Source organism: Nelumbo nucifera, chromosome 4, assembly GCF_055504915.1.
Source record: "Nelumbo nucifera cultivar China Antique chromosome 4, China Antique-T2T, whole genome shotgun sequence".
Classification (NCBI taxonomy): Eukaryota; Viridiplantae; Streptophyta; class Magnoliopsida; order Proteales; family Nelumbonaceae; genus Nelumbo; species Nelumbo nucifera.
The window spans coordinates 53,307,652-53,329,738 of NC_142652.1; the positions used below are offsets into that span (position 1 = coordinate 53,307,652).

Genomic DNA, 22,087 nt, shown 5'->3' on the forward strand with positions numbered 1-22,087 from the left:
ATCGCGGGGCCCACAATGCATGACGAATGCCGAAAGCCCGTTTCTTGCATCGTTGCCATTCAGTAATGACGATCGTGCCGCAAATGGTCCGAGTATCCGACGCATTGTTTCCAGTTGTCTCCCAGAAACAACAAATGGAATTTGCAAATACGATATCGAAATAAAATATTAATAAAATTGGGGTGCAACACGAGGACTTCCCAGGAAGTCACCCATCCTAGTACTACGCTCGGCCAAGCACACTTAACTTTGGAGTTCTGATGGGATCCGGTGCATTAGTGCTGGTATGATCGCACCCGTTTAATTCATGCTCGCTTAGATCTTTATGCACTATCTTGCTCCCCTCCATTAATTGTTTTAGACTTGAAAAAACTGTGTATGCAGCCTTCCTACCTTGGTAACCGTGCACAAGCTCCTACGTGAGCAGAGTGTTTGCTTTTCAGATCTGCCGCACCCCCGGATAAATGCAATACTATCGCGGGGCCCACAATGCACGACGAATGCCAAAAGCCCGGTTTTTGCACGGTTCCCATTCAGTAATGACGATCGTGCCGCAAATGGTCCGAGTATCCGGCGCGTTGTTTGAGTTTGTGTCGCCGAAACGACAAATGGAATTTGCAAATACGATATCGAAATTAAATATTAATAAAATTGGGGTGCAACACAAGGACTTCCCAGGAGGTCACCCATCCTAGTACTACTCTCGCCCAAGCACGCTTATCTTCGGAGTTCTGATGGGATCCGATGCATTAGTGCTGGTATGATCGCACCCGTTTAATTCATGCTCGCTTAGATCATTATGCACTATCTTGCTCCCCTCCATTAATTGTTTTAGACTTGAAAAAACTGTGTATGCAGCCTTCCTCCCTTGGTAACCGTGCACAAGCTCCTACGTGAGCGGAGTGTTTGCTTTTAAGATCTGCCGCACCCCCGGATAGATGCAATACTATCGCGGGGCCCACAATGCATGACGAATGCCGAAAGCCCGGTTCTTGCATCGTTGCCATTCAGTAATGACGATCGTGCCGCAAATGGTCCGAGTATCCGACGCATTGTTTCCAGTTGTCTCCCAGAAACAACAAATGGAATTTGCAAATACAAATCAAAATAAAATATTAATAAAATTGGGGTGCAACATGAGGACTTCCCAGGAGGTCACCCATCCTAGTACTACTCTCGCCCAAGCACGCTTGACTTCGGAGTTCTGATGGGATCCGGTGCATTAGTGCTTGTATGATCGCACCCGTTTAATTCATGCTCGCTTAGATCATTATACACTATCTTGCACCCCTCCATTAATTGTTTTAGACTTGAAAAAACTGTGTATTCAGCCTTCCTCCCTTGGTAACCGTGCACAAGCTCTTACGTGAGCAGAGTGTTTGTTTTCAGATCTGCCGCACCCCCGGATAGATGCAATACTATCGCGGGGCCCACAATGCACGACGAATGCCAAAAGCCCGGTTTTTGCACGGTTCCCATTCAGTAATGACAATCGTGCCGCAAATGGTCCGAGTATCCGGCGCGTTGTTTGAGTTTGTCTCGCCGAAACGACAAATGGAATTTGCAAATACGATATCGAAATAAAATATTAATAAAATTGGGGTGCAACACAAGGACTTCCCAGGAGGTCACCCATCCTAGTACTACTCTCGCCCAAGCACGCTTAACTTTGGAGTTCTGATGGGATCCGATGCATTAGTGCTGGTTTGATCGCACCCGTTAAATTCATGCTCGCTTAGATCTTTATGCACTATCTTGCTCCCCTCCATTAATTGTTTTAGACTTGAAAAATCTGTGTATGCAGCCTTCCTCCCTTGGTAACCGTGCACAAGCTCCTACGTGAGCAGAGTGTTTGCTTTTCAGATCTGCCGCACCCCCGGATAGATGCAATACTATCGCGGGGCCCACAATGCACGACGAATGCCAAAAGCCCGGTTTTTGCACGGTTCCCATTCTGTAATGACGATCGTGCCGCAAATGGTCCGAGTATCCGGCGCGTTGTTTGAGTTTGTGTCGCCGAAACGACAAATGGAATTTGCAAATACGATATCGAAATAAAATATAAATAAAATTGGGGTGCAACACAAGGACTTCCCAGGAGGTCACCCATCCTAGTACTACTCTCGCCCAAGCACACTTAACTTCGGAGTTCTGATGGGATCCGGTGCATTAGTGCTGGTATGATCGCACCCGTTTAATTCATGCTCGCTTAGATCTTTATGCACTATCTTGCTCCCCTCCATTAATTGTTTTAGACTTGAAAAAACTGTGTATGCTGCCTTCCTCCCTTGGTAACCGTGCACAAGCTCCTACGTGAGCAGAGTGTTTGCTTTTCAGATCTGCCGCACCCCCGGATAGATGCAATACTATCGCGGGGCCCACAATGCATGACGAATGCCGAAAGCCCGGTTCTTGCATCGTTGCCATTCAGTAATGACGATCGTGCCGCAAATGGTCCGAGTATCCGACGCATTGTTTCCAGTTGTCTCCCATAAACAACAAATGGAATTTGCAAATACAAATCAAAATAAAATATTAATAAAATTGGGGTGCAACACGAGGACTTCCCAGGAGGTCACCCATCCTAGTACTACTTTAGCCCAAGCGCACTTAACTTCGGAGTTCTGATGGGATCCGGTGCATTAGTGCTGGTATGATCGCACCCGTTTAATTCATGCTCGCTTAGATCTTTATGCACTATCTTGCTCCCCTCCATTAATTGTTTTAGACTTGAAAAAACTGTGTATGCAGCCTTCCTCCCTTGGTAACCGTGCACAAGCTCCTACGTGAGCAGAGTGTTTGCTTTTCCGATCTGCCGCACCCCCGGATAGATGCAATACTATCGCGGGGCCCACAATGCACGACGAATGCCAAAAGCCCGGTTTTTGCACGGTTCCCATTCAGTAATGACGATCGTGCCGCAAATGGTCCGAGTATCCGGCGCGTTGTTTGAGTTTGTGTCGCCGAAACGACAAATGGAATTTGCAAATACGATATCGAAATAAAATATTAATAAAATTGGGGTGCAACACAAGGACTTCCCAGGATGTCACCCATCCTAATACTACTCTCGCCCAAGCACACTTAACTTCGGAGTTCTGATGGGATCTGGTGCATTAGTGCTGGTATGATCGCACCCGTTTAATTCATGCTCGCTTAGATCTTTATGGACTATCTTGCTCCCTTCCATTAATTGTTTTAGATTTGAAAGAAATGTGTATGCAGCCTTCTTCCCTTGGTAACTGTGCACAAGCTCCTACGTGAGCAGAGTGTTTGCTTTTCAGATCTGCCGCACCCCCGGATAAATGCAATACTATCGCGGGGCCCACAATGCACGACGAATGCCAAAAGCCCGGTTTTTGCACGGTTCCCATTCAGTAGTGACGATTGTGCCGCAAATGGTCCGAGTATCCGGCGCGTTGTTTGCGTTTGTCTCGCCGAAACGACAAATGGAATTTGCAAATACGATATCAAAATAAAATATTAATAAAATTGGGGTGCAACACGAGGACTTCCCAGGAGATCACCCATCCTAGTACTACGCTCGCCCAAGCACACTTAACTTCGGAGTTCTGATGGGATCCGGTGCATTAGTGCTGGTATGATCACACCCGTTTAATTCATGCTCGCTTAGATCTTTGTGCACTATCTTGCTCCCCTCCATTAATTGTTTTAGACATGAAAAAACTGTGTATGCAGCATTCCTCCCTTGGTAACCGTGCACAAGCTCCTACGTGAGCAGAGTGTTTGCTTTTCAGATCTGCCGCACCCCCGGATAGATGCAATACTTTCGCGGGGCCCACAATGCACGACGAATGCCAAAAGCCCGGTTTTTGCACGGTTCCCATTCAGTAATGACGATTGTGCCGCAAATGGTCCGAGTATCCGGCGCGTTGTTTGCGTTTGTCTCGCCGAAAAGACAAATGGAATTTGCAAATACGATATCGAAATAAAATATTAATAAAATTGGGGTGCAACACGAGGACTTCCCAGGAGGTCACCCATCCTAGTACTACGCTCGCCCAAGCACACTTAACTTCGGAGTTCTGATGGGATCCGGTGCATTAGTGCTGGTATGATCGCACCCGTTTAATTCATGCTCGCTTAGATCTTTATGAACTATCTTGCTCCCTTCCATTAATTGTTTTAGATTTGAAAGAAATGTGTATGCAGCCTTCCTCCCTTGGTAACCGTGCACAAGCTCCTACGTGAGCGGATGTTTGCTTTTCAGATCTGCCGCACCTCCGGATAGATGCAATATTATCGCGGGGCCCACAATGCATGACGAATGCCGAAAGCCCGGTTCTTGCATCGTTGCCTTTCAGTAATGACGATCGTGCCGCAAATGGTCCGAGTATCCGACGCATTGTTTCCAGTTGTCTCCCATAAACAACAAATGGAATTTGCAAATACAAATCAAAATAAAATATTAATAAAATTGGGGTGCAACACGAGGACTTCCCAGGAAGTCACCCATCGTAGTACTACTCTCGCCCAAGCACACTTAACTTCGGAGTTCTGATGGGATCCGGCGCGTTGTTTGAGTTTGTGTCGCCGAAACGACAAATGGAATTTGCAAATACGATATCGAAATAAAATATTAATAAAATTGGGGTGCAACACAAGGACTTCCCAGGATGTCACCCATCCTAATACTACTCTCGCCCAAGCACACTTAACTTCGGAGTTCTGATGGGATCCAGTGCATTAGTGCTGGTATGATCGCACCCGTTTAATTCATGCTCGCTTAGATCTTTATGAACTATCTTGCTCCCTTCCATTAATTGTTTTAGATTTGAAAAAAATGTGTATGCAGCCTTCTTCCCTTGGTAACCGTGCACAAGCTCCTACGTGAGCAGAGTGTTTGCTTTTCAGATCTGCCGCACCCCCTGATAGATGCAATAATATCACGGGGCCCACAATGCACGACGAATGCCAAAAGTTCGGTTTTTGCACGGTTCCCATTCAGTAATGACAATCGTGCCGCAAATGGTCCGAGTATCCGGCGCGTTGTTTGAGTTTGTCTCGCCGAAACGACAAATGGAATTTGCAAATACGATATCGAAATAAAATATTAATAAAATTGGGATGCAACAAAAGGACTTCCCAGAAGGTCACCCATCCTAGTACTACTCTCGCCCAAGCACGCTTAACTTCGGAGTTCTGATGGGATCCGGTGCATTAGTGCTGGTATGATCGCACCCGTTAAATTCATGCTCGCTTAGATCTTTATGCACTATCTTGCTCCCCTCCATTAATTGTTTTAGACTTGAAAAAACTGTGTATGCAGCCTTCCTCCCTTGGTAACCGTGCACAAGCTCCTACGTGAGCAGAGTGTTTGCTTTTCAGATCTGTCGCACCCCCGGATAGATGCAATACTATCGCGGGGCCCACAATGCACGACGAATGCCAAAAGCCCGGTTTTTGCACGGTTCCCATTCAGTAATGACGATTGTGCCGCAAATGGTCCGAGTATCCGGCGCGTTGTTTGCGTTTGTCTCGCCGAAAAGACAAATGGAATTTGCAAATACGATATCGAAAGAAAATATTAATAAAATTGGGGTGCAACACGAGGACTTCCCAGGAAGTCACCCATCCTAGTACTACGCTCGCCCAAGCACACTTAACTTCGGAGTTCTGATGGGATCCGGTGCAATAGTGCTGGTATGATCGCAGCCGTTTAATTCATGCTCGCTTAGATCTTTATGCACTATCTTGCTCCCCTCCATTAATTGTTTTAGACTTGAAAAAACTGTGTATGCAGCCTTCCTCCCTTGGTAACCGTGCACAAGCTCCTACGTGAGCAGAGTGTTTGCTTTTCAGATCTGCCGCACCCCCGGATAGATGCAATACTATCGCGGGGCCCACAATGCACGACGAATGCCAAAAGCCCGGTTTTTGCACGGTTCCCATTCAGTAATGACGATTGTGCCGCAAATGGTCCGAGTATCCGGCCCGTTGTTTGCGTTTGTCTCGCCGAAACGACAAATGGAATTTGCAAATACGATATCGAAATAAAATATTAATAAAATTGGGGTGCAACACGAGGACTTCCCAGGAGGTCACCCATCCTAGTACTACGCTCGCCCAAGCACACTTAACTTCGGAGTTCTGATGGGATCCGGTGCATTAGTGCTGGTATGATCGCACCCGTTTAATTCATGCTCGCTTAGATCTTTATGAACTATCTTGCTCCCCTCCATTAATTGTTTTAGATTTGAAAAAACTGTGTATGCAGCCTTCCTCCCTTGGTAACCGTGCACAAGCTCCTACGTGAGCAGAGTGTTTGCATTTCAGATCTGCCGCACCTTCGGATAGATGCAATACTATCGCAGGGCCCACAATGCATGACGAATGCCGAAAGCCCGGTTCTTGCATCGTTGCCATTCAGTAATGACGATCGTGCCGCAAATGGTCCGAGTATCCGACGCATTGTTTCCAGTTGTCTCCCAGAAACAACAAATGGAATTTGCAAATACAAATCAAAATAAAATATTAATAAAATTGGGGTGCAACACGAGGACTTCCCAGGAGGTCACCCATCCTAGTACTACTCTCGCCCAAGCACGCTTAACTTCGGAGTTCTGATGGGATCCGGTGCATTATTGCTGGTATGATTGCACCCGTTTAATTCATGCTCGCTTAGATCTTAATGAACTATTTGCTCCCTTCCATTAATTGTTTTAGATTTGAAAAAAATGTGTATGCAGCCTTCCTCCCTTGGTAACCGTGCACAAGCTCCTACGTGAGCGGAGTGCTTGCTTTTCAGATCTGCCGCACCTTCGGATAGATGCAATACTATCGCAGGGTCCACAATGCATGACGAATGCCGAAAGCCCGGTTCTTGCATCGTTGCCATTCAGTAATGACGATCGTGCCGCAAATGGTCCGAGTATCCGACGCATTGTTTCCAATTGTCTCCCAGAAACAACAAATGGAATTTGCAAATACAAATCAAAATAAAATATTAATAAAATTGGGGTGCAACACGAGGACTTCCCAGAAGGTCACCCATCCTAATACTACTCTCGCCCAAGCACGCTTAACTTCGGAGTTCTGAGGGGATCCGGTGCATTAGTGTTGGTATGATCACACCCGTTTAATTCTTGCTCGCTTAGATCTTTATGCACTATCTTGCTCCCCTCCATTAATTGTTTTTGACTTGAAAAAACTGTGTATGCAGCCTTCCTCCCTTGGTAACTATGCACAAGCTCCTACGTGAGCAGAGTGTTTGCTTTTCAGATCTGCCGCACCCCCGGATAAATGCAATACTATCGCGGGGCCCACAATGCACGACGAATGCCAAAAGCCCGGTTTTTGCACGGTTCCCATTCTGTAATGACGATTGTGCCGCAAATGGTCCGAGTATCCGACGCGTTGTTTGCGTTTGTCTCGCCGAAACGACAAATGGAATTTGCAAATACGATATCAAAATAAAATATTAATAAAATTGGGGTGCAACACGAGGACTTCCCAGGAGATCACCCATCCTAGTACTACGCTCGCCCAAGCACACTTAACTTCGGAGTTCTGATGGGAACCGGTGCATTAGTGCTGCTATGATCACACCCGTTTAATTCATGCTCGCTTAGATCTTTATGCACTATCTTGCTCCCCTACATTAATTGTTTTAGATTTGAAAAAAATGTGTATGCAGCCTTCCTCCCTTGGTAACCGTGCACAAGCTCCTACGTGAGCGGAGTGTTTGCTTTTCAGATCTGCCGCACCTCCGGATAGATGCAATACTATCGCGGGGCCCACAATGCATGACGAATGCCGAAAGCCCAGTTCTTGCATCGTTGCCTTTCAGTAATGACGATCGTGCCGCAAATGGTCCGAGTATCCGACGCATTGTTTCCAGTTGTCTCCCAGAAACAACAAATGGAATTTGCAAATACAAATCAAAATAAAATATTAATAAAATTGGGGTGCAACAGGAGGACTTCCCAGGAGGTCACCCATCCTAGTACTACTCTCGCCCAAGCACACTTAACTTCGGAGTTCTGATGAGATCCGGTGCATTAGTGCTGGTATGATCGCACCCATTTAATTCATGCTCGCTTAGATCTTTCTGCACTATCTTGCTCCCCTCCATTAATTGTTTTAGACATGAAAAAACTGTGTATGCAGCCTTCCTCCCTTGGTAACCGTGCACAAGCTCCTACGTGAGCAGAGTGTTTGCTTTTCAGATCTGCCGCACCCCCGGATAGATGCAATACTTTCGCGGGGCCCACAATGAACGACGAATGCCAAAAGCCCGGTTTTTGCACGGTTCCCATTTAGTAATGACGATTGAGCCGCAAATGGTCCGAGTATCCGGCACGTTGTTTGCGTTTGTCTCACCGAAACGACAAATGGAATTTGCAAATACGATATCGAAATAAAATATTAATAAAATTGGGGTGCAACACGAGGACTTCCCAGGAGGTCACCCATCCTAGTACTACGCTCGCCCAAGCACACTTAACTTCGGAGTTCTGATAGGATCCGGTGCATTAGTGCTGGTATGATCGCACCCGTTTAATTCATGCTCGCTTAGATCTTTATGCACTATCTTGCTCCCCTCCATTAATTGTTTTAGACTTGAAAAAACTGTGTATGCAGCCTTCCTCCCTTGGTAACCGTGCACAAGCTCCTACGTGAGCAGAGTGTTTGCTTTTCAGATCTGTCGCACCCCCGGATAGATGCAATACTATCGCGGGGCCCACAATGCACGACGAATGCCAAAAGCCCGGTTTTTGCACGGTTCCCATTTAGTAATGACGATTGTGCCGCAAATGGTCCGACTATCCGGCACGTTGTTTGCGTTTGTCTCACCGAAACGACAAATGGAATTTGCAAATACGATATCGAAATAAAATATTAATAAAATTGGGGTGCAACACGAGGACTTCCCAGGAGGTCACCCATCCTAGTACTACGCTCGCCCAAGCACACTTAACTTCGGAGTTCTGATGGGATCCGGTGCATTAGTGCTGGTATGATCGCACCCGTTTAATTCATGCTCGCTTAGATCTTTATGCACTGTCTTGCTCCCCTCCATTAATTGTTTTAGATTTGAAAAAAATGTGTATGCAGCCTTCCTCCCTTGGTAACCGTGCACAAGCTCCTACGTGAGCGGAGTGTTTGCTTTTCAGATCTGCCGCACCTCCGGATAGATGCAATACTATCGCGGGGCCCACAATGCATGACGAATGCCGAAAGCCCGGTTCTTGCATCGTTGCCATTCAGTAATGACGATCGTGCCGCAAATGGTCCGAGTATCCGACGCATTGTTTCCAGTTGTCTCCCAGAAACAACAATTGGAATTTGCAAAGACAAATCAAAATAAAATGTTAATTAAATTGGGGTGCAACACGAGGACTTCCGAGGAGGTCACCCATCCTTGTACTACTCTCGCCCAAGCACGCTTAACTTCGGAGTTCTGATGGGATCCTGTGCATTAGTGATGGTATGATCGCACCCGTTTAATTCATGCTCGCTTAGATCTTTATGCACTATCTTGCTCCCCTCCATTAATTGTTTTAGATTTGAAAAAACTGTGTATGCATCCTTCCTCCCTTGGTAACCGTGCACAAGCTTGTACGTGAGCAGAGTGTTTGCATTTCAGATCTGCCGCACCCCCGGATAGATGCAATACTATCGCGGGGCCCACAATGCCCGACGAATGCCAAAAGCCCGGTTTTTGCACGGTTCCCATTCAGTAATGACAATCGTGCCGCAAATGGTCCGAGTATCCGGCACGCTGTTTGCGTTTGTCTCACCGAAACGACAAATGGAATTTGCAAATACGATATCGAAATAAAATATTAATAAAATTGGGGTGCAACACGAGGACTTCCCCGGAGGTCACACATCCTAGTACTACTCTCGCCCAAGCACACTTAACTTCGGAGTTCTGATGGGATCCGGTGCATTTGTGCTGGTATGATCGCACCCGTTTAATTCATGCTCGCTTAGATCTTTATGAACTATCTTGCTCCCTTCCATTAATTGTTTTAGATTTGAAAAAAATGTGTATGCAGCCTTCCTCCCTTGGTAACCGTGCACAAGCTCCTACGTGAGCGGAGTGTTTGCTTTTCAGATCTGCCGCACCTCCGGATAGATGCAATACTATCGCGGGGCCCACAATGCATGACGAATGCCGAAAGCCCGGTTCTTGCATCGTTGCCATTCAGTAATGACGATCATGCCGCAAATGGTCCGAGTATCCGACGCATTGTTTCCAATTGTCTCCCAGAAACAACAAATGGAATTTGCAAATACAAATCAAAATAAAATATTAATAAAATTGGGGTGCAACATGAGGATTTCCCAGGAGGTCACCCATCCTAGTACTACTCTCGCCCAAGCACGTTTAACTTCGGAGTTCTGATGGGATCCGGTGCATTAGCGCTGGTATGATCGCACCCGTTTAATTCATGCTCGCTTAGATCTTTATGCACTATCTTGCTCCCCTCCATTAATTGTTTTAGACTTGAAAAAACTGTGTATGCAGCCTTCTTCCCTTGGTAACCGTGCACAAGCTCTTACGTGAGCAGAGTGTTTGCTTTTTAGATCTGCCGCACCCCCGGATTGATGCAATACTATCACGGGGCCCACAATGCACGACGAATGCCAAAAGCCCGGTTTTTTCACGGTTCCCATTCAGTAATGACAATCGTGCCGCAAATGGTCCGAGTATCCGGCGCGTTGTTTGCGTTTGTCTCGCCGAAACGACAAATGGAATTTGCAAATACGATATCGAAATAAAATATTAATAAAATTGGGGTGCAACTCGAGGACTTCCCAGGAGGTCACCCATCCTAGTACTACTCTCGCCCATGCAAACTTAACTTCGGAGTTCTGATGGGATCCGGTGCATTAGTGCTGGTATGATCGCACCCGTTTAATTCATGCTCGCTTAGATCTTTATGCAGTATCTTGCTCCCCTCCATTAATTGTTTTAGACTTGAAAAAACTGTGTATGCAGCCTTCCTCCCTTGGTAACCGTGCACAAGCTCCTACGTGAGCAGAGTGTTTGCTTTTCAGATCTGCCGCACCCTCGGATAGATGCAATACTATCGCGGGGCCCACAATGCACGACGAATGCCAAAAGCCCGGTTTTTGCACGGTTCCCATTCAGTAATGACGATCGTGCCGCAAATGGTCCGAGTATCCGGCGCGTTGTTTGAGTTTGTCTCGCCGAAACGACAAATGGAATTTGCAAATACGATATCGAAATAAAATATTAACAAAATTGGGATGCAACACGAGGACTTCCCAGGAGGTCACCCATCCTAATACTACTCGCGCCCAAGCACACTTAACTTCGGAGTTCTGATGGGATCCGGTGCATTAGTGCTGGTATAATCGCACCCGTTTAATTCATGCTCGCTTAGATCTTTATGAACTATCTTGCTCCCTTCCATTAATTGTTTTAGATTTGAAAAAAATGTGAATGCAGCCTTCTTCCCTTGGTAACCGTGCACAAGCTCCTACGTGAGCGGAGTGTTTGCTTTTCAGATCTGTCGCACCTCCGGATAGATGCAATACTATCGCGGGGCCCACAATGCATGACGAATGCCGAAAGCCCGGTTCTTGCATCGTGGCCATTCAGTAATGACGATCGTGCCGCAAATGGTCCGAGTATCCGACGCATTGTTTCCAGTATCTCCCAGAAACAACAAATGGAATTTGCAAATACAAATCAAAATAAAATATTAATAAAATTGGGGTGCAACACGAGGACTTCACAGGAGGTCACCCATCCTAGTACTACTCTCGCCCAAGCACGCTTAACTTCGGAGTTCTGATGGGATCCGGTGCATTAGTGCTGGTATGATCGCACCCGTTTAATTCATGCTCGCTTAGATCTTTATGCACTATCTTGCTCCCCTCCATTAATTGTTTTAGACTTGAAAAAACTGTGTATGCAGCCTTCTTCCCTTGGTAACTGTGCACAAGCTCCTACGTGAGCAGAGTGCTTGCTTTTCAGATCTGCCGCACCCCCGGATAAATGCAATACTATCGCGGGACCCACAATGCACGACGAATGCCAAAAGCCCGGTTTTTGCACGGTTCCCATTCAGTAATGACGATTGTGCCGCAAATGGTCCGAGTATCCGGCGCGTTGTTTGCGTTTGTCTCGCCGAAACGACAAATGGAATTTGCAAATACGATATCGAAATAAAATATTAACAAAATTGGGATGCAACACGAGGACTTCCCAGGAGGTCACCCATCCTAGTACTACGCTCGCCCAAGCACACTTAACTTCGGAGTTCTGATGGGATCCGGTGCATTAGTGCTGGTATGATCGCACCCGTTTAATTCATGCTCGCTTAGATCTTTATGCACTGTCTTGCTCCCCTCCATTAATTGTTTTAGATTTGAAAAAAATGTGTATGCAGCCTTCCTCCCTTGGTAACCGTGCACAAGCTCCTACGTGAGCGGAGTGTTTGCTTTTCAGATCTGCCGCACCTCCGGATAGATGCAATACTATCGCGGGGCCCACAATGCATGACGAATGCCGAAAGCCCGGTTCTTGCATCGTTGCCATTCAGTAATGACGATCGTGCCGCAAATGGTCCGAGTATCCGACGCATTGTTTCCAGTTGTCTCCCAGAAACAACAATTGGAATTTGCAAATACAAATCAAAATAAAATGTTAATAAAATTGGGGTGCAACACAAGGACTTCCAAGGAGGTCACCCATCTAGTACTACTCTCGCCCAAGCACGCTTAACTTCGGAGTTCTGATGGGATCCTGCGCATTAGTGCTGGTATGATCGCACCCGTTTAATTCATGCTCGCTTAGATCTTTATGCACTATCTTGCTCCCCTCCATTAATTGTTTTAGACTTGAAAAAACTGTGTATGCAGCCTTCCTCCCTTGGTAACCGTGCACAAACTCTTACGTGAGCAGAGTGTTTGCTTTTCAGATCTGCCGCACCCCCGGATAGATGCAATACTATCGCGGGGCCCACAATGCACGACGAATGCCAAAAGCCCGGTTTTTGCACGGTTCCCATTCAGTAATGACGATCGTGCCGCAAATGGTCCGAGTATCCGGCGCGTTGTTTGAGTTTGTGTCGCCGAAACGACAAATGGAATTTGCAAATACGATATCGAAATAAAATATTAATAATATTGGGGTGCAAAAAAAGGACATCAAGGAGGTCACCCATCCTAATACTACTTTCGCCCAAGCACACTTAACTTCGGAGTTCTGATGGGATCCAGTGCTTTAGTGCTGGTATGATCGCACCCGTTTAATTCATGCTCGCTTAGATCTTTATGAACTATCTTGCTCCCTTCCATTAATTGTTTTAGATTTGAAAAAAATGTGTATGCAGCCTTCTTCCCTTGGTAACCGTGCACAAGCTCCTACGTGAGCAGAGTGTTTGCTTTTCAGATCTGCCGCACCCCCTGATAGATGCAATAATATCGCGGGGCCCACAATGCACGACGAATGCCAAAACCTCGGTTTTTGCACGGTTCCCATTCAGTAATGACAATCGTGCCGCAAATTGTCCGAGTATCCGGCACGTTGTTTGCGTTTGTCTCGCCGAAACGACAAATGGAATTTGCAAATACGATATCGAAATAAAATATTAATAAAATTGGGGTGCAACACGAGGACTTCCCAGGAAGTCACCCATCCTAGTACTACTCTCGCCCAAGCACACTTAACTTCGGAGTTCTGATGGGATCCGGTGCATTAGTGCTGGTATGATCGCACCCGTTTAATTCATGCTCGCTTAGATCTTAATGAACTATCTTGCTCCCTTCCATTAATTGTTTTAGATTTGAAAAAAATGTGTATGCAGCCTTCCTCCCTTGGTAACCGTGCACAAGCTCCTACGTGAGCGGAGTGCTCGCTTTTCAGATCTGCCGCACCTTCGGATAGATGCAATACTATCGCGGGGCCCACAATGCATGACGAATGCCGAAAGCCCGGTTCTTGCATCGTTGCCATTCAGTAATGACGATCGTGCCGCAAATGGTCCGAGTATCCACGCATTGTTTCCAATTGTCTCCCAGAAACAACAAATGGAATTTGCAAATACAAATCAAAATAAAATATTAATAAAATTGGGGTGCAACACGAGGACTTCCCAGGAGGTCACCCATCCTAATACTACTCTCGCCCAAGCACGCTTAACTTTGGAGTTCTGATGGGATCCGGTGCATTAGTGATGGTATGATCGCACTCGTTTAATTCATGCTCGCTTAGATCTTTATGCACTATCTTGCTCCCCTCCATTAATTGTTTTAGACTTGAGAAAAACTGTTTATGCAGCCTTCCTCCCTTGGTAACTGTGCACAAGCTCCTACGTGAGCAGAGTGTTTCTTTTCAGATCTGCCGCACCCCCGGATAAATGCAATACTATCGCAGGGCCCACAATGCACGACGAATGCCAAAAGCCCGGTTTTTGCACGGTTCCCATTCAGTAATGATGATTGTGCCGCAAATGGTCCGAGTATCCGGCGCGTTGTTTGAGTTTGTCTCGCCGAAACGACAAATGGAATTTGCAAATACGATATCAAAATAAAATATTAATAAAATTGGGGTGCAACACGAGGACTTCCCAGGAGATCACCCATCCTAGTAATACGCTCGCCCAAGCACACTTAACTTCGGAGTTCTGATGGGATCCGGTGCATTAGTGCTGGAATGATCACACCCGTTTAATTCATGCTCGCTTAGATCTTTATGCACTATCTTGCTCCCCTACATTAAATGTTTTAGATTTGAAAAAAATGTGTATGCAGCCTTCCTCCCTTGGTAACCGTGCACAAGCTCCTACGTGAGCGGAGTGTTTGCTTTTCAGATCTGCCGCACCTCCGGATAGATGCAATACTATCGCGGGGCCCACAATGCATGACGAATGCCGAAAGCCCGGTTCTTGCATCGTTGCCATTCAGTAATGAAGATCGTGCCGCAAATGGTCCGAGTATCCGACGCATTGTTTCCCAGTTGTCTCCCAGAAACAACAAATGGAATTTGCAAATACAAATCAAAATAAAATATTAATAAAATTGGGGTGCAACACGAGGACTTCCCAGGAGGTCACCCATCCTAGAACTACTCTCGCCCGAGCACGCTTAACTTCGGAGTTCTGATGAGATCCGGTGCATTAGTGCTGGTATGCTCGCACCCATTTAATTCATGCTCGCTTAGATCTTTGTGCACTATCTTGCTCCCCTCCATTAATTGTTTTAGACATGAAAAAACTGTGTATGCAGCCTTCCTCCCTTGGTAACCGTGCACAAGCTCCTACGTGAGCAGAGTGTTTGCTTTTCAGATCTGCCGCACCCCCGGGTAGAAGCAATACTTTCGCGGCGCCCACAATGCACGACGAATGCCAAAAGCCCGATTTTTGCACGGTTCACATTCAGTAATGACGATTGTGCCGCAAATGGTCCGAGTATCCGGCGCGTTGTTTGCGTTTGTCTCGCCGAAACGACAAATGGAATTTGCAAATACGATATCGAAATAAAATATTAATAAAATTGGGGTGCAACACGAGGACTTCCCAGGAAGTCACCCATCCTAGTACTACGCTCGCCCAAGCACACTTAACTTCGGAGTTCTGATGGGATCCGGTGCATTAGTGCTGGTATGATCGCACCCGTTTAATTCATGCTCGCTTAGATCTTTATGCACTATCTTGCTCCCCTCCATTAATTGTTTTAGACTTGAAAAAACTGTGTATGCAGCCTTCCTACCTTGGTAACCGTGCACAAGCTCCTACGTGAGCAGAGTGTTTGCTTTTCAGATCTGCCGCACCCCCGGATAAATGCAATACTATCGCGGGGCCCACAATGCACGACGAATGCCAAAATCCCGGTTTTTGCACGGTTCCCATTCAGTAATGACGATCGTGCCGCAAATGGTCCGAGTATCCGGCGCGTTGTTTGAGTTTGTGTCGCCGAAACGACAAATGGAATTTGCAAATACGATATCGAAATTAAATATTAATAAAATTGGGGTGCAACACAAGGACTTCCCACGAGGTCACCCATCCTACTACTACTCTCGCCCAAGCACGCTTAACTTCGGAGTTCTGATGGGATCCGGTGCATTAGTGCTGGTATGATCGCACCCGTTTAATTCATGCTCGCTTAGATCTTTATGCACTATCTTGCTCCCCTCCATTAATTGTTTTAGACTTGAAAAAACTGTGTAGCAGCCTTCCTCCCTTGGTAACCGTTCCCAAGCTCCTACGTGAGCAGAGTGTTTGCTTTTAAGATCTGCCGCACCCCCGGATAGATGCAATACTATCGCGGGGCCCACAATGCATGACGAATGCCGAAAGCCCGGTTCTTGCATCGTTGCCATTCAGTAATGACGATCGTGCCGCAAATGGTCCGAGTATCCGACGAATTGTTTCCAGTTGTCTCCCAGAAACAACAAATGGAATTTGCAAATACAAATCAAAATAAAATATTAATAAAATTGGGGTGCAACATGAGGACTTCCCAGGAGGTCACCCATCCTAGTACTACTCTCGCCCAAGCACGCTTGACTTCGGAGTTCTGATGGGATCCGGTGCATTAGTGCTGGTATGATCGCACCCGTTTAATTCATGCTCGCTTAGATCATTATACACTATCTTGCACCCCTCCATTAATTGTTTTAGACTTGAAAAAACTGTGTATTCAGCCTTCCTCCCTTGGTAACCGTGCACAAGCTCTTACGTGAGCAGAGTGTTTGTTTTCAGATCTGCCGCACCCCCGGATAGATGCAATACTATCGCGGGGCCCACAATGCACGACGAATGCCAAAAGCCCGGTTTTTGCACGGTTCCCATTCAGTAATGACAATCGTGCCGCAAATGGTCCGAGTATCCGGCGCGTTGTTTGAGTTTGTCTCGCCGAAACGACAAATGGAATTTGCAAATACGATATCGAAATAAAATATTAATAAAATTGGGGTGCAACACAAGGACTTCCCAGGAGGTCACCCATCCTAGTACTACTCTCGCCCAAGCACGCTTGACTTCGGAGTTCTGATGGGATCCGGTGCATTAGTGCTGGTATGATCGCACCCGTTTAATTCATGCTCGCTTAGATCATTATACACTATCTTGCACCCCTCCATTAATTGTTTTAGACTTGAAAAAACTGTGTATTCAGCCTTCCTCCCTTGGTAACCGTGCACAAGCTCTTACGTGAGCAGAGTGTTTGTTTTCAGATCTGCCGCACCCCCGGATAGATGCAATACTATCGCGGGGCCCACAATGCACGACGAATGCCAAAAGCCCGGTTTTTGCACGGTTCCCATTCAGTAATGACAATCGTGCCGCAAATGGTCCGAGTATCCGGCGCGTTGTTTGAGTTTGTCTCGCCGAAACGACAAATGGAATTTGCAAATACGATATCGAAATAAAATATTAATAAAATTGGGGTGCAACACAAGGACTTCCCAGGAGGTCACCCATCCTAGTACTACTCTCGCCCAAGCACGCTTAACTTTGGAGTTCTGATGGGATCCGGTGCATTAGTGCTGGTATGATCGCACCCGTTAAATACATGCTCGCTTAGATCTTTATGCACTATCTTGCTCCCCTCCATTAATTGTTTTAGACTTGAAAAAACTGTGTAGCAGCCTTCCTCCCTTGGTAACCGTTCCCAAGCTCCTACGTGAGCAGAGTGTTTGCTTTTAAGATCTGCCGCACCCCCGGATAGATGCAATACTATCGCGGGGCCCACAATGCATGACGAATGCCGAAAGCCCGGTTCTTGCATCGTTGCCATTCAGTAATGACGATCGTGCCGCAAATGGTCCGAGTATCCGACGCATTGTTTCCAGTTGTCTCCCAGAAACAACAAATGGAATTTGCAAATACAAATCAAAATAAAATATTAATAAAATTGGGGTGCAACATGAGGACTTCCCAGGAGGTCACCCATCCTAGTACTAATCTCGCCCAAGCACGCTTGACTTCGGAGTTCTGATGGGATCCGGTGCATTAGTGCTGGTATGATCGCACCCGTTTAATTCATGCTCGCTTAGATCATTATACACTATCTTGCACCCCTCCATTAATTGTTTTAGACTTGAAAAAACTGTGTATTCAGCCTTCCTCCCTTGGTAACCGTGCACAAGCTCTTACGTGAGCAGAGTGTTTGTTTTCAGATCTGCCGCACCCCCGGATAGATGCAATACTATCGCGGGGCCCACAATGCACGACGAATGCCAAAAGCCCGGTTTTTGCACGGTTCCCATTCAGTAATGACAATCGTGCCGCAAATGGTCCGAGTATCCGGCGCGTTGTTTGAGTTTGTCTCGCCGAAACGACAAATGGAATTTGCAAATACGATATCGAAATAAAATATTAATAAAATTGGGGTGCAACACAAGGACTTCCCAGGAGGTCACCCATCCTAGTACTACTCTCGCCCAAGCACGCTTAACTTTGGAGTTCTGATGGGATCCGGTGCATTAGTGCTGGTATGATCGCACCCGTTAAATACATGCTCGCTTAGATCTTTATGCACTATCTTGCTCCCCTCCATTAATTGTTTTAGACTTGAAAAATCTGTGTATGCAGCCTTCCTCCCTTGGTAACCGTGCACAAGCTCCTACGTGAGCAGAGTGTTTGCTTTTCAGATCTGCCGCACCCCCGGATAGATGCAATACTATCGCGGGGCCCACAATGCACGACGAATGCCAAAAGCCCAGTTTTTGCACGGTTCCCATTCTGTAATGACGATCGTGCCGCAAATGGTCCGAGTATCTGGCGCGTTGTTTGAGTTTGTGTCGCCGAAACGACAAATGGAATTTGCAAATACGATATCGAAATAAAATATTAATAAAATTGGGGTGCAACACAAGGACTTCCCAGGAGGTCACCCATCCTAATACTACTCTCGCCCAAGCACACTTAACTTCGGAGTTCTGTTGGGATCCGGTGCATTAGTGCTGGTATGATCGCACCCGTATAATTCATGCTCGCTTAGATCTTTATGCACTATCTTGCTCCCCTCCATTAATTGTTTTAGACTTGAAAAAACTGTGTATGCTGCCTTCCTCCCTTGGTAACCGTGCACAAGCTCCTACGTGAGCAGAGTGTTTGCTTTTCAGATCTGTCGCACCCCCGGATAGATGCAATACTATCGCGGGGCCCACAATGCACGACGAATGCCAAAAGCCCGGTTTTTGCACGGTTCCCATTCAGTAATGACGATTGTGCCGCAAATGGTCCGAGTATCCGGCGCGTTGTTTGAGTTTGTGTCGCCGAAACGACAAATGGAATTTGCAAATACGATATCGAAATTAAATATTAATAAAATTGGGGTGCAACACAAGGACTTCCCAGGAGGTCACCCATCCTACTACTACTCTCGCCCAAGCACGCTTAACTTCGGAGTTCTGATGGGATCCGGTGCATTAGTGCTGGTATGATCGCACCCGTTTAATTCATGCTCGCTTAGATCTTTATGCACTATCTTGCTCCCCTCCATTAATTGTTTTAGACTTGAAAAAACTGTGTACGCAGCCTTCCTCCCTTGGTAACCGTGCACAAGCTCCTACGTGAGCAGAGTGTTTGCTTTTAAGATCTGCCGCACCCCCGGATAGATGCAATACTATCGCGGGGCCCACAATGCATGACGAATGCCGAAAGCCCGGTTCTTGCATCGTTGCCATTCAGTAATGACGATCGTGCCGCAAATGGTCCGAGTATCCGACGCATTGTTTCCAGTTGTCTCCCAGAAACAACAAATGGAATTTGCAAATACAAATCAAAATAAAATATTAATAAAATTGGGGTGCAACATGAGGACTTCCCAGGAGGTCACCCATCCTAGTACTACTCTCGCCCAAGCACGCTTGACTTCGGAGTTCTGATGGGATCCGGTGCATTAGTGCTGGTATGATCGCACCCGTTTAATTCATGCTCGCTTAGATCATTATACACTATCTTGCACCCCTCCATTAATTGTTTTAGACTTGAAAAAACTGTGTATTCAGCCTTCCTCCCTTGGTAACCGTGCACAAGCTCTTACGTGAGCAGAGTGTTTGTTTTCAGATCTGCCGCACCCCCGGATAGATGCAATACTATCGCGGGGCCCACAATGCACGACGAATGCCAAAAGCCCGGTTTTTGCACGGTTCCCATTCAGTAATGACAATCGTGCCGCAAATGGTCCGAGTATCCGGCGCGTTGATTGAGTTTGTCTCGCCGAAACGACAAATGGAATTTGCAAATACGATATCGAAATAAAATATTAATAAAATTGGGGTGCAACACAAGGACTTCCCAGGAGGTCACCCATCCTAGTACTACTCTCGCCCAAGCACGCTTAACTTTGGAGTTCTGATGGGATCCGGTGCATTAGTGCTGGTATGATCGCACCCGTTAAATACATGCTCGCTTAGATCTTTATGCACTATCTTGCTCCCCTCCATTAATTGTTTTAGACTTGAAAAATCTGTGTATGCAGCCTTCCTCCCTTGGTAACCGTGCACAAGCTCCTACGTGAGCAGAGTGTTTGCTTTTCAGATCTGCCGCACCCCCGGATAGATGCAATACTATCGCGGGGCCCACAATGCACGACGAATGCCAAAAGCCCAGTTTTTGCACGGTTCCCATTCTGTAATGACGATCGTGCCGCAAATGGTCCGAGTATCTGGCGCGTTGTTTGAGTTTGTGTCGCCGAAACGACAAATGGAATTTGCAAATACGATATCGAAATAAAAAATTAATAAAATTGGGATGCAACACAAGGACTTCCCAGGAGGTCACCCATCCTAATACTACTCTCGCCCAAGCACACTTAACTTCGGAGTTCTGTTGGGATCCGGTGCATTAGTGCTGGTATGATCGCACCCGTATAATTCATGCTCGCTTAGATCTTTATGCACTATCTTGCTCCCCTCCATTAATTGTTTTAGACTTGAAAAAACTGTGTATGCTGCCTTCCTCCCTTGGTAACCGTGCACAAGCTCCTACGTGAGCAGAGTGTTTGCTTTTCAGATCTGCCGCACCCCCGGATAGATGCAATACTATCGCGGGGCCCACAATGCATGACGAATGCCGAAAGCCCGGTTCTTGCATCGTTGCCATTCAGTAATGACGATCGTGCCGCAAATGGTCCGAGTATCCGACGCATTGTTTCCAGTTGTCTCCCATAAACAACAAATGGAATTTGCAAATACAAATCAAAATAAAATATTAATAAAATTGGGGTGCAACACGAGGACTTCCCAGGAGGTCACCCATCCTAGTACTACTTTAGCCCAAGCGCGCTTAACTTCGGAGTTCTGATGGGATCCGGTGCATTAGTGCTGGTATGATCGCACCCGTTTAATTCATGCTCGCTTAGATCTTTATGCACTATCTTGCTCCCCTCCATTAATTGTTTTAGACTTGAAAAAACTGTGTATGCAGCCTTCCTCCCTTGGTAACCGTGCACAAGCTCCTACGTGAGCAGAGTGTTTGCTTTTCCTATCTGCCGCACCCCCGGATAGATGCAATACTATCGCGGGGCCCACAATGCACGACGAATGCCAAAAGCCCGGTTTTTGCACGGTTCCCATTCAGTAATGACGATCGTGCCGCAAATGGTCCGAGTATCCGGCGCGTTGTTTGAGTTTGTGTCGCCGAAACGACAAATGGAATTTGCAAATACGATATCGAAATAAAATATTAATAAAATTGGGGTGCAACACAAGGACTTCCCAGGATGTCACCCATCCTAATACTACTCTCGCCCAAGCACACTTAACTTCGGAGTTCTGATGGGATCCGGTGCATTAGTGCTGGTATGATCGCACCAGTTTAATTTATGCTCGCTTAGATCTTTATGGACTATCTTGCTCCCTTCCATTAATTGTTTTAGATTTGAAAAAAATGTGTATGCAGCCTTCTTCCCTTGGTAACTGTGCACAAGCTCCTACGTGAGCAGAGTGTTTGCTTTTCAGATCTGCCGCACCCCCGGATAAATGCAATACTATCGCGGGGCCCACAATGCACGACGAATGCCAAAAGCCCGGTTTTTGCACGGTTCCCATTCAGTAGTGACGATTGTGCCGCAAATGGTCCGAGTATCCGGCGCGTTGTTTGCGTTTGTCTCGCCGAAACGACAAATGGAA

The 22,087-nt window shown here is 46.5% G+C and overlaps 37 non-coding genes and 9 pseudogenes across 37 annotated transcripts; all 46 read right to left on the minus strand.

The window, feature by feature from the left end:
* Nucleotides 1–179: 179 nt before the first annotated feature.
* Nucleotides 180–298, minus strand: LOC148799026 (5S ribosomal RNA; annotated as a pseudogene).
* Nucleotides 299–653: 355 nt separating this feature from the next.
* On the minus strand, nucleotides 654–772 carry LOC148799027 (5S ribosomal RNA). Its single transcript, XR_016074939.1, has one exon. It is a non-coding gene; the product is annotated as a 5S ribosomal RNA (ribosomal RNA).
* A 354-nt stretch (nucleotides 773–1,126) lies between these two features.
* Nucleotides 1,127–1,245, minus strand: LOC148799028 (5S ribosomal RNA). Its single transcript, XR_016070246.1, has one exon. It is a non-coding gene; the product is annotated as a 5S ribosomal RNA (ribosomal RNA).
* A 354-nt stretch (nucleotides 1,246–1,599) lies between these two features.
* Nucleotides 1,600–1,718, minus strand: LOC148799029 (5S ribosomal RNA). Its single transcript, XR_016070042.1, has one exon. It is a non-coding gene; the product is annotated as a 5S ribosomal RNA (ribosomal RNA).
* A 355-nt stretch (nucleotides 1,719–2,073) lies between these two features.
* On the minus strand, nucleotides 2,074–2,192 carry LOC148799030 (5S ribosomal RNA). Its single transcript, XR_016071843.1, has one exon. It is a non-coding gene; the product is annotated as a 5S ribosomal RNA (ribosomal RNA).
* A 354-nt stretch (nucleotides 2,193–2,546) lies between these two features.
* Nucleotides 2,547–2,665, minus strand: LOC148799031 (5S ribosomal RNA). Its single transcript, XR_016070492.1, has one exon. It is a non-coding gene; the product is annotated as a 5S ribosomal RNA (ribosomal RNA).
* A 355-nt stretch (nucleotides 2,666–3,020) lies between these two features.
* On the minus strand, nucleotides 3,021–3,139 carry LOC148799032 (5S ribosomal RNA; annotated as a pseudogene).
* A 355-nt stretch (nucleotides 3,140–3,494) lies between these two features.
* On the minus strand, nucleotides 3,495–3,613 carry LOC148799033 (5S ribosomal RNA). Its single transcript, XR_016075063.1, has one exon. It is a non-coding gene; the product is annotated as a 5S ribosomal RNA (ribosomal RNA).
* Nucleotides 3,614–3,968: 355 nt separating this feature from the next.
* LOC148799034 (5S ribosomal RNA) lies at nucleotides 3,969–4,087 on the minus strand. Its single transcript, XR_016072100.1, has one exon. It is a non-coding gene; the product is annotated as a 5S ribosomal RNA (ribosomal RNA).
* Nucleotides 4,088–4,611: 524 nt separating this feature from the next.
* On the minus strand, nucleotides 4,612–4,730 carry LOC148799035 (5S ribosomal RNA; annotated as a pseudogene).
* Nucleotides 4,731–5,085: 355 nt separating this feature from the next.
* On the minus strand, nucleotides 5,086–5,204 carry LOC148799036 (5S ribosomal RNA). Its single transcript, XR_016074968.1, has one exon. It is a non-coding gene; the product is annotated as a 5S ribosomal RNA (ribosomal RNA).
* Nucleotides 5,205–5,559: 355 nt separating this feature from the next.
* Nucleotides 5,560–5,678, minus strand: LOC148799037 (5S ribosomal RNA). The gene has a single exon (XR_016069915.1). It is a non-coding gene; the product is annotated as a 5S ribosomal RNA (ribosomal RNA).
* A 355-nt stretch (nucleotides 5,679–6,033) lies between these two features.
* LOC148799038 (5S ribosomal RNA) lies at nucleotides 6,034–6,152 on the minus strand. Its single transcript, XR_016072101.1, has one exon. It is a non-coding gene; the product is annotated as a 5S ribosomal RNA (ribosomal RNA).
* Nucleotides 6,153–6,506: 354 nt separating this feature from the next.
* Nucleotides 6,507–6,625, minus strand: LOC148799039 (5S ribosomal RNA). The gene has a single exon (XR_016072391.1). It is a non-coding gene; the product is annotated as a 5S ribosomal RNA (ribosomal RNA).
* Nucleotides 6,626–6,978: 353 nt separating this feature from the next.
* Nucleotides 6,979–7,097, minus strand: LOC148799040 (5S ribosomal RNA). Its single transcript, XR_016069847.1, has one exon. It is a non-coding gene; the product is annotated as a 5S ribosomal RNA (ribosomal RNA).
* Nucleotides 7,098–7,452: 355 nt separating this feature from the next.
* LOC148799041 (5S ribosomal RNA) lies at nucleotides 7,453–7,571 on the minus strand (annotated as a pseudogene).
* A 354-nt stretch (nucleotides 7,572–7,925) lies between these two features.
* LOC148799042 (5S ribosomal RNA) lies at nucleotides 7,926–8,044 on the minus strand. Its single transcript, XR_016075623.1, has one exon. It is a non-coding gene; the product is annotated as a 5S ribosomal RNA (ribosomal RNA).
* Nucleotides 8,045–8,399: 355 nt separating this feature from the next.
* On the minus strand, nucleotides 8,400–8,518 carry LOC148799043 (5S ribosomal RNA). The gene has a single exon (XR_016074966.1). It is a non-coding gene; the product is annotated as a 5S ribosomal RNA (ribosomal RNA).
* Nucleotides 8,519–8,873: 355 nt separating this feature from the next.
* LOC148799044 (5S ribosomal RNA) lies at nucleotides 8,874–8,992 on the minus strand. Its single transcript, XR_016072102.1, has one exon. It is a non-coding gene; the product is annotated as a 5S ribosomal RNA (ribosomal RNA).
* A 354-nt stretch (nucleotides 8,993–9,346) lies between these two features.
* On the minus strand, nucleotides 9,347–9,465 carry LOC148799045 (5S ribosomal RNA; annotated as a pseudogene).
* A 355-nt stretch (nucleotides 9,466–9,820) lies between these two features.
* On the minus strand, nucleotides 9,821–9,939 carry LOC148799046 (5S ribosomal RNA). Its single transcript, XR_016074865.1, has one exon. It is a non-coding gene; the product is annotated as a 5S ribosomal RNA (ribosomal RNA).
* Nucleotides 9,940–10,293: 354 nt separating this feature from the next.
* Nucleotides 10,294–10,412, minus strand: LOC148799047 (5S ribosomal RNA). Its single transcript, XR_016074867.1, has one exon. It is a non-coding gene; the product is annotated as a 5S ribosomal RNA (ribosomal RNA).
* A 355-nt stretch (nucleotides 10,413–10,767) lies between these two features.
* Nucleotides 10,768–10,886, minus strand: LOC148799048 (5S ribosomal RNA). Its single transcript, XR_016068770.1, has one exon. It is a non-coding gene; the product is annotated as a 5S ribosomal RNA (ribosomal RNA).
* Nucleotides 10,887–11,241: 355 nt separating this feature from the next.
* LOC148799049 (5S ribosomal RNA) lies at nucleotides 11,242–11,360 on the minus strand. The gene has a single exon (XR_016075096.1). It is a non-coding gene; the product is annotated as a 5S ribosomal RNA (ribosomal RNA).
* A 353-nt stretch (nucleotides 11,361–11,713) lies between these two features.
* On the minus strand, nucleotides 11,714–11,832 carry LOC148799050 (5S ribosomal RNA). Its single transcript, XR_016071187.1, has one exon. It is a non-coding gene; the product is annotated as a 5S ribosomal RNA (ribosomal RNA).
* Nucleotides 11,833–12,187: 355 nt separating this feature from the next.
* LOC148799051 (5S ribosomal RNA) lies at nucleotides 12,188–12,306 on the minus strand. The gene has a single exon (XR_016073007.1). It is a non-coding gene; the product is annotated as a 5S ribosomal RNA (ribosomal RNA).
* Nucleotides 12,307–12,660: 354 nt separating this feature from the next.
* LOC148799052 (5S ribosomal RNA) lies at nucleotides 12,661–12,778 on the minus strand (annotated as a pseudogene).
* A 355-nt stretch (nucleotides 12,779–13,133) lies between these two features.
* LOC148799053 (5S ribosomal RNA) lies at nucleotides 13,134–13,251 on the minus strand (annotated as a pseudogene).
* A 355-nt stretch (nucleotides 13,252–13,606) lies between these two features.
* LOC148799054 (5S ribosomal RNA) lies at nucleotides 13,607–13,725 on the minus strand. Its single transcript, XR_016072543.1, has one exon. It is a non-coding gene; the product is annotated as a 5S ribosomal RNA (ribosomal RNA).
* A 353-nt stretch (nucleotides 13,726–14,078) lies between these two features.
* LOC148799055 (5S ribosomal RNA) lies at nucleotides 14,079–14,197 on the minus strand. Its single transcript, XR_016070528.1, has one exon. It is a non-coding gene; the product is annotated as a 5S ribosomal RNA (ribosomal RNA).
* A 355-nt stretch (nucleotides 14,198–14,552) lies between these two features.
* Nucleotides 14,553–14,671, minus strand: LOC148799056 (5S ribosomal RNA; annotated as a pseudogene).
* Nucleotides 14,672–15,026: 355 nt separating this feature from the next.
* LOC148799057 (5S ribosomal RNA) lies at nucleotides 15,027–15,145 on the minus strand. The gene has a single exon (XR_016069018.1). It is a non-coding gene; the product is annotated as a 5S ribosomal RNA (ribosomal RNA).
* A 355-nt stretch (nucleotides 15,146–15,500) lies between these two features.
* LOC148799058 (5S ribosomal RNA) lies at nucleotides 15,501–15,619 on the minus strand. The gene has a single exon (XR_016074333.1). It is a non-coding gene; the product is annotated as a 5S ribosomal RNA (ribosomal RNA).
* Nucleotides 15,620–15,974: 355 nt separating this feature from the next.
* LOC148799059 (5S ribosomal RNA) lies at nucleotides 15,975–16,093 on the minus strand. The gene has a single exon (XR_016072369.1). It is a non-coding gene; the product is annotated as a 5S ribosomal RNA (ribosomal RNA).
* Nucleotides 16,094–16,446: 353 nt separating this feature from the next.
* LOC148799060 (5S ribosomal RNA) lies at nucleotides 16,447–16,565 on the minus strand. The gene has a single exon (XR_016074476.1). It is a non-coding gene; the product is annotated as a 5S ribosomal RNA (ribosomal RNA).
* A 354-nt stretch (nucleotides 16,566–16,919) lies between these two features.
* Nucleotides 16,920–17,038, minus strand: LOC148799061 (5S ribosomal RNA). Its single transcript, XR_016072066.1, has one exon. It is a non-coding gene; the product is annotated as a 5S ribosomal RNA (ribosomal RNA).
* A 354-nt stretch (nucleotides 17,039–17,392) lies between these two features.
* Nucleotides 17,393–17,511, minus strand: LOC148799062 (5S ribosomal RNA). Its single transcript, XR_016073214.1, has one exon. It is a non-coding gene; the product is annotated as a 5S ribosomal RNA (ribosomal RNA).
* A 353-nt stretch (nucleotides 17,512–17,864) lies between these two features.
* On the minus strand, nucleotides 17,865–17,983 carry LOC148799063 (5S ribosomal RNA). Its single transcript, XR_016074888.1, has one exon. It is a non-coding gene; the product is annotated as a 5S ribosomal RNA (ribosomal RNA).
* Nucleotides 17,984–18,337: 354 nt separating this feature from the next.
* On the minus strand, nucleotides 18,338–18,456 carry LOC148799064 (5S ribosomal RNA). Its single transcript, XR_016073215.1, has one exon. It is a non-coding gene; the product is annotated as a 5S ribosomal RNA (ribosomal RNA).
* A 355-nt stretch (nucleotides 18,457–18,811) lies between these two features.
* LOC148799065 (5S ribosomal RNA) lies at nucleotides 18,812–18,930 on the minus strand. Its single transcript, XR_016068963.1, has one exon. It is a non-coding gene; the product is annotated as a 5S ribosomal RNA (ribosomal RNA).
* A 355-nt stretch (nucleotides 18,931–19,285) lies between these two features.
* On the minus strand, nucleotides 19,286–19,404 carry LOC148799066 (5S ribosomal RNA). The gene has a single exon (XR_016072222.1). It is a non-coding gene; the product is annotated as a 5S ribosomal RNA (ribosomal RNA).
* Nucleotides 19,405–19,758: 354 nt separating this feature from the next.
* Nucleotides 19,759–19,877, minus strand: LOC148799067 (5S ribosomal RNA). The gene has a single exon (XR_016074477.1). It is a non-coding gene; the product is annotated as a 5S ribosomal RNA (ribosomal RNA).
* A 354-nt stretch (nucleotides 19,878–20,231) lies between these two features.
* LOC148799068 (5S ribosomal RNA) lies at nucleotides 20,232–20,350 on the minus strand. The gene has a single exon (XR_016073216.1). It is a non-coding gene; the product is annotated as a 5S ribosomal RNA (ribosomal RNA).
* Nucleotides 20,351–20,705: 355 nt separating this feature from the next.
* Nucleotides 20,706–20,824, minus strand: LOC148799069 (5S ribosomal RNA). Its single transcript, XR_016069772.1, has one exon. It is a non-coding gene; the product is annotated as a 5S ribosomal RNA (ribosomal RNA).
* Nucleotides 20,825–21,178: 354 nt separating this feature from the next.
* LOC148799070 (5S ribosomal RNA) lies at nucleotides 21,179–21,297 on the minus strand. The gene has a single exon (XR_016069934.1). It is a non-coding gene; the product is annotated as a 5S ribosomal RNA (ribosomal RNA).
* Nucleotides 21,298–21,652: 355 nt separating this feature from the next.
* On the minus strand, nucleotides 21,653–21,771 carry LOC148799071 (5S ribosomal RNA; annotated as a pseudogene).
* Between the last annotated feature and the right edge of the window lie 316 nt (nucleotides 21,772–22,087).